This window comes from Hemicordylus capensis, chromosome 1 (assembly GCF_027244095.1).
Source record: "Hemicordylus capensis ecotype Gifberg chromosome 1, rHemCap1.1.pri, whole genome shotgun sequence".
NCBI lineage: Eukaryota > Metazoa > Chordata > Lepidosauria > Squamata > Cordylidae > Hemicordylus > Hemicordylus capensis.
In genome coordinates, this window is record NC_069657.1 from 129,337,975 (window position 1) to 129,345,833 (window position 7,859).

The window sequence follows — 7,859 nt, forward strand, 5'->3', positions numbered from 1 at the left end:
TGGCTGAATTTTATTGTCAGTTGTTATAGATATTGTCACAGAACATAGGCTGTTCCCAGTAAAGCTGCTTTTTGTAATTGGCTGGTGGTGATTTCTATGGCCCCTATGGTGTTGAGGTGCTCTTCAAGGTCTTTTGGAACTGCACCCAGGGCGCCAATTACCACTGGGATTATTTTGGTCTTTTTCTGCCACAGCCTTTCAATTTCAGTTTATAGATTTTTGTATTTTGTGATTTTTTTCTATTTCTTTTTCTTCTGTTCTGCTATCCCCTGGTATTGCTATGTCGATTATTTTGACTTGTTTTTCTTTCTTCTCGACTACAGTTATATCTGGTGTATTCTGTGGCAGATGTTTGTCTGTTTGTAGTCGGAAGTCCCATAATATTTTTACATCTTCATTTTCTACCACTTTTTCAATTTTATGGTCCCACCAATTTTTGGCTACAGGTATTTTTATTATTATTATTATTATTATTATTATTATTATTATTATTATTAATTTGATTTCTATACCGCCTTTCCAAAAATGGCTCAGGGCGGTTACACAGAGAAATAACAAACAAATAAAATGGAACCCTGTCCCCAAAGGGCTCACAATCCAAAAAGAAACATAAGATAGACACCAGCAACAGTCACTGGAGGTACTGTGCTGGGGGTGGATAGGGCCAGTTACTCTCCCCCTGCTAAATAAAGAGAATCACCACGGTAAAAGGTGTCTCTTTGCCAAGTTAGCAGGGGTCTTTGCCAAGTTTTGTATGTATGCATACCTACAAAAATAGGACAAATGTATGTAACCCGCCCTGAGCCATTTTGGAAGGGCAGTATATAAATCAAATAAATAAATAAATAAATAAATAACCCTGAGCACAAGTCAGATTCCCCAAAGAATATGGAGTGGGTGAAAATGTGGGCTATGCCTCCCCTATGCTTCCACAGCAGCCAACAAGGCTGAACATTGAGGTGGAGGGGGCATTTACCACTGCAGCTCTACCCGCAAACCAATGGAAGCTATTTGTCCTGAACTGACTTTTGATGTTTTACCTTGAAACCCGATGCCTAGCTTTCGAAGGTGTTGATAATCACAGCAAAAGAAAAGAAATCTCCACATACTAGCGACTGGGGTTTTGAAAGGAAGAATGAAATTGGAAATTAAGAGCAGGACACGCACCTGTCAGGTGCAGCTTACCACAAACTGTATCTGCTGTAGTCTCTAACTACCACTACAGTACCTGCTACAAATGTGAAAATGGAAGCCTAGCACGGCATTCAAATGCGGAATATTCCAGACCCACATGTTTTACCGCCTGATAAGATCATTTATTTGTGAAATTGTCGCAAAATTACCTTTGCCAGTTAAAGCCACCAGGCAGATTTGGGACACAGGGTAGACTTTTGATGCTGTAGTGCGATGTGAAGGAACTTGATGACATCCATCAGTGAAGCTTCATGCCAGGATTACTTGCTGAAATTCTACAAGTAGATGTGATCATCTCAGTGCCCTCTGTTGGCCTTAAAGATGTGCAGACGCAGAGTCATCCAGGCAGTGGGATGAGGCAAGACATCATAAATCCCCACATGCTCTCCCTTGAACACTTTCTGTTGAGGAGCAGGAGCTGTGTCGAGCCAGAGGGGAAAGGATCCATTCCACAGCTACCCTGCTTGACAGGAAGGCCAGCAGCTGCAAGCCTCCTTCTGCCAAATGTAAGAAACAGCTTTGTGCGTCACTCCAGAAATGAGGTTGCTTAATTCCAGGCACTTCTGTCAAATAACCATTTCACTCCTTGGAGACATGCACCCACTTCTGTGTCCACGACTTGACCTCCTAGGTACAGCTGCTGGCAGAAGCAGACGGATACCCACCAACTGGCAACTGTGTTGCTTCAAAGCACTGCTATAAACCCCTGTAAAGGGGAGGGTTGTTTGGGGTTGTGTGGGGTGAGGTGGGAGTTGGGTAGAATAGCTAGGCTGACTTACCACAAAGCTGTCTACAGCTGAGAAGACTGGTATCCACAAAAACTTGTATCACAACAAAGCACCACAGCTTTTTGGTTCTTCAATGGGCCAGAAAATTAGATATTTCTGGAATCTAATCTCCAACTTGCCATGCCTCCAGAAGAATATGTTATAACTATCTCTCTCTGTGTTATTTTTGCATGTTGTAAGCCACTTTGAGCACAATTGTTTGTGGAAAAGCAGAATATAAATGATGATCTAGTTTCACTTTCTTGGTCTGGAAAGAATACCAGAATTTGTGAGGATGTATTGGGAGTGCCCAATGTTAGCAAGAAACAGCCAGCTCGTAAAAATGATGAATATGTCTTGGTTGTCTGTGCATTCTATTTCTGTGGAAATGAGGTTCCAGGGGAAAACTGGAATTTTGGGTGGGTTGGTTCAAGTTTATATCAGCGTCTGATTTCTAGAACTCCTAACCTACAGAGTTTGCTTTTTTTTTAAATCTAGTTACATTGTTGTTCAGTCAATACAATAAAAAGATCCATATTAGGGAGTCCTCACAAGATTTTTCTAGCACTCTAATGTGTGTGTGTATGTGTGTGTGGACACACAGTAAAAAGCAGCTATTATTGAGAGCTTTGTAGAATCCATTTCCAAGTGTAAATGTCTGTGTTCTTGTACAAGACCAAGAGGCTATTCTGACAATCAGGCGAAATTGGGCTAGGAGAGCCTAGCCCAATTTCAGCTGACCGTGTGAGCCACCAGGCGGTTAACCCGCCTAACTACCCCTTCCCGTAAACCGGGTTTGCGGAGCAAGTGCTCCGCAAGCCTGGTTTTTAAAATCATGAGTAGCCACGGTGTGGCTCCGCACCGTGGCTACTCACGAGTAGACCCCCAGCTGGGAAGCTTAAAAGCAGCCTCCCGGCTCGGGGGTCACTCCAGTATGCCCTGTGCACTCGCGCAGGGCATACAGGAGCTTCCAGGGGCCGCACCCCCGATCCTCCCAGCCCCCGCCGGCTCCATCACGGCCGCGCAGGGTTGCCACCCTGCTCGTCTGCCGCCCTGCTCCAAACCCTATGGAGGCGGGTCTCTGTGATCGTGAGACCCGCCTCCAAGTGTGTGTTCAGTAAACAGTAACACTCGACATTTATATAGTGCTTTTGATTGTTCAAAGCATTTCAGGTTATAGAGGGCTCTTCTCACAACTATCCATTTCAAGGGAGAAGGCAGTAAACCCAGCTATTCAGGCATGTGTAATGCCACAGGAATTCCTTCAAGCCAGCTTTTTCAAACCTGGGTAACCCAAAGTATCTACCTTGCTCCTAACCAATGTAGGAGGAAGGATCGTCTCCTACCCTTTTCTCCTGGTCATGCGGGTACACACAGGCTTTTCACTTGGCAGAATGCCGCAGCACCCACACGGCCACCCTTGAGTTCCATGGTCAGTGGGGAGCAGCCACTGCCATCAAGAAGTTTTTTCCAGGCTTCTGGTGGCACAGTGCATGCTGGGAAGGCAAGGGCATGTTTGGAGGACCTTCCAAAGTTTGCCAGCAGATCCTCAGGCATGTGGGTACTGAGTTTGCAAGCCCAAACAGAAGCTCTGGTCATCTAGGGATCATTAAGTAGGAGTAATTTTTGCCCTTCTACTTACCCCCAGATGGTCATGTGAACAAGCCTTCTTAATCCTTATAACAACCACATAAGGTGAGTCAGTATTATTTATCCCCATCTTGAAGATGACTTGGTAGGTAGCCTTAGGCAAATCATTGAGTTAATGACCGAGGCAAAGGGCTTCCTGATACACAGCTCATAGTCTTACCTACTACAGTACATCAAGTCTCATGTAATATACTTTGGTGCATAAGTGAAATTTGGTACCCAGTTCAGAATTTCTGCTATTCCCCCTCTGATTACAGAGTGCTCATGCATGGCCACCCTACAGTGTGCTTTTCAGAATGAGGAGGCACTGGGCGCTGTGCCCAAGGTGAGCTGACCACCACTGAAGGAGGCAAGAATGAAAAATACCAGATGACTTCACCAAGGCCAGCTGGCACTGCAAATGTTCTGGCTCTCCTGGTCCCTTGTACAGCAGACAAGGCAGAAGGCCAACCTGGAAATCCAGTGGCTAACTTTAAATTATCTAGGAATTTTTCTTTATATGCAACAGCTAGATACACCATGCAAGACCAGGCATTCCATCTGTTGGGTGCTGTGCAGATGACCCCCAAAGGGGGCTTGAACAAAGTTCTTAGACAGAAGTTCTCCTGCCATTCCTATCACGTTTCTGTGAGATGGTGTATCATTTAGCAAATTGTCTAGTCGCTTTCAACCTTAAGATGCAGATCAATTAATAATGTGCCTCATTTACACAAACATTTCTTCACCATTTTTTGTCACCTTTGGTTTCCAACAGAGGTCAATCAGATGTCCCTGAGAAGATCACAGTCATCCATTTATTCTGGTAATCACAGCTATACTTCCTCTACATATGGAGGCACTATTTTGAACTTTCAGGGTTAGAATTCTCATCCTGTGTTATTCCAAAGCTCTGAAGAAACACTATTCCTCTGTCCTGTACAGCAGCTAGTACTAAATATTAAAGAGTAGCAGTCAAGCAGCCACTCAGCTGTGCTACTCAGAGGAGAGGAGGCCAACTAGTATGCAAAACCAGTCCTTTCCAAAACAGTAGGTCACTTCCTTGTAAATCCAACGCTACATCCTTTTAGAAAACTTACACCCATGCTGGCTTTTAAGAAGAGCGGTAGGTGGACCCAGTACTTTTTCTCATTAACTACTGTGGCAAAAGCTTCCTGACCACCCTCCGCCCTGTTTTGGATCAACCTGTAACTTAAGTAGATTGTGACGCACTCCAAAATATTTGTTTTGGTTATTGTACACAAAGCGGGTAGGCAGCTCAGGAGTTGTAAGCTACAAACTACACAAGTCAGGCTGTCAAAGGCGGGGGGGGGGGAGTTTAAGACAGCTAATGAGCAGAAGGGGTGTGCGTAAAATCCTATTTAGATTGCCTCTCAGGGGAACAGCTGTCTCCTTGTAAATATTTTATTAGTTGTTCTGATTTCAAGTTAGAATGGAAAACATTTGTTGTGGCCAACAGCTCGGGATGGGGGGGGGCAGAGAGAAGGAAAGAGAAGGTGTCAGGGGGGAAGATGCAGTGCTTTTCTAAGTGACAGAACTTGGTAGTAGGGCAACAAAGTTGCATACATCCAGACGGGCTTGTGAAGAACAGCTGCCTCTTCAGTTGTCATACTGAGAAAGCAAAAAACAGTGGACACTGAAACCTAGAAGCAGGGTAGAAAAGTAACAATTCTTCCCCCATTTCTCTCAATAAACCATTAGACAGAAATATGCTGTTTCTGAATGTGAAGGTTCCACTAAACTAACATTTCCAATAAGAGATCTTTTCTCCATGACTCTGTCTAATAGAGATGTGCTGACTTTTGTGTCCAAATCTACCTCCCCTCGCCCCGCACAAGCACTTAAGATTCAATTTGTATTTGCTTTGATGTGATTCAGATTCGGATCGATTCAGACCACTTAACAAGGTCCCAGGGGCACCAAATTTGGGTGGTAGGTAGGTCCCCATGGGTGCCACTTACCACCCAAATTTTGAGGCGGTATGACATTTGGTTGATATTTAATGAATTGTTTTAATTTTTACTGATTTTGAACATTTCCACCATAGGAAATAATGGGGTTTCAACACTGCCATATCCTAACCCTAACACGGATCTCCAGCTTTCTTTAAAAAAGAGAGAGAGAGAGAAGTTAAGCTCTAGCCCTTGTAGAAGTGGAATTATGGAGCAAAATGTGCAGTCATTTTTCAAGTGTTCAGATTCTTTGGTGTATAATAACCTTTCCTCATAATGAATCCCTATGAGGATTCATTGCACACCTTCATTTCTTCTGTTCATTTTGACTGTCACTGGACAGTGCCAACTGTCAACTGCCATGTTTCAACTACACCCCCACCACACACACACACTGGGGTACTTTATTTTTTTTAAGGTATTTTTGAAGTGTTTAGATTCTTTGGTGTCTTCATCACACACCTTCATTTCTTCTATTTATTTTGACCCCACTGCTTTGCAGGTGGGGGTACGGAATTAGTGGCATCCCATGTTCCAACTACCCCCAAACCCACAAGCCACTGGGTACTCAGTTTATATTTTAGGAATTGTGGAAGTGTTTAGACTCTTTGGTGTGTAATGAATCCTCATAGGAATTCATTATGAGGAAAGGTTATTAGGCACCAAAGAGCCTAAACACTTGAAAAAAATCCTAGAACATAAACTGAGTAGTGCCCCACTGCCTTGCAGGTGGGATTGGGTAGTTGGCACATGGCAGTTGGCACTGACATGGGAGGAGAACTAGTCTTGTGGTAGCAAGCATGACTTGTCCCCTTAGCTAAGAAGGGTCCACCCTGGTTCCAAATGAATGGGAGATTAGAAATGAGATTCATTGAGGGAATGCTATTATACACCAAAGAATCCAAACACTTGAAAAATAAAGATCACACATTTTGCTCCATAACTCAAATTCTACAAGGGCTAGAGCTTAACTTTCTTTTTTAAATGAAAGCTGGGAATCTGGGGAAATTAATAGGAGGGATCAGAATCTTGAATCGATTTGAATCAAATCAGGCGCAATTCGATTTGGATCCGAATCTAGCCAATGGACCACAGGGGTGATTTGTTTTGTCTCCAAATCACCCGCATCAGCTAGATGCAGGTACAAATCGATTTGTACGTGAATCAATTTACACATCCTTCCCAACTGTCTAATCCTTTCCTTTCAAGATATCTTAGTGCTCATTTCCACACCTTGTGCTGATGATTCTATAAAGCTGGAAGCATCCACTGGAAGCATGTTCTTTTCCTTTAATAAAAGCCTTACACCTGGCTCGTAACACAAGTCTACCCCTTGATTATGCTGCATTTGATAACTGGCAGCCAACTCCCTCGACAAGTATTGTGACTGAAAGGATGAAGTCATTAAGAAAGGTTCTGTGCATGGTTTCCTACTTGTGAATGCCCACTTGCATATGCAAGCCATCACTTCATGTTATAATCAAGTCAAACCACATCTTTACTCTCTCCCATGCAAGGAAAGTTGTTACTAAAGAGCTTCTGCTCTTTACCCATACTTGGATTGGACATAAACTTCAGTCTGGGACCATCTGCAAGCTGCTTCATTGGAAACTGAAAAGCTAAACAAAGGTACATATTCTTGCACAGATCCAGTTCATTTCAAGGAGTCATGGGTATGAAAAGATTCCAACAATGTACCAAACATGTCTAGCATACTACAAATGTTAACATACCAAGAACAACCAACCACCTCCCACAGTAAAGCATTTACTTCATTTTTTAGATCAAGACCATATTTACAGAACCACAAACAGAACAGGGTATCAGTTTTCCTATTTGAACATAATTTTTATTTTTTCTATGTATTAATAGAAAGTGACATAGGTCTATTACTGATGTTTCTATGTATCCACTGCCAGTATGCAAGAAACTGAAAATTCTGTACACCGGAATTAATCATTGGTCAACCAGGTACATAGGTTTTTAAAACCTAGGAGAGGAGAGCTGGTCTTGTGGTAGCAATCATACATGGTCCCCTTAGCTAAGCAGTGTCCACTCTGGTTACATTTGAATGGGAGACTACATGTGAGCAGAAATCAGCTGGTCAAGTCCAAAATTATCTTCAAGGGGTGAAGAAATGTATCAATTTTTAATTTATTTTAAGAAGTGTCCATCCCACTTTTCTGAGCAGATCCAAAGCAGCTAAAGCTTACTCTGGAGAACAAATGGGGACTCTGCCCTTTATATGTATCTTCAAGGTAATGCTGGACTGTAATTTTAGTGAAGGCACTCGCCATCT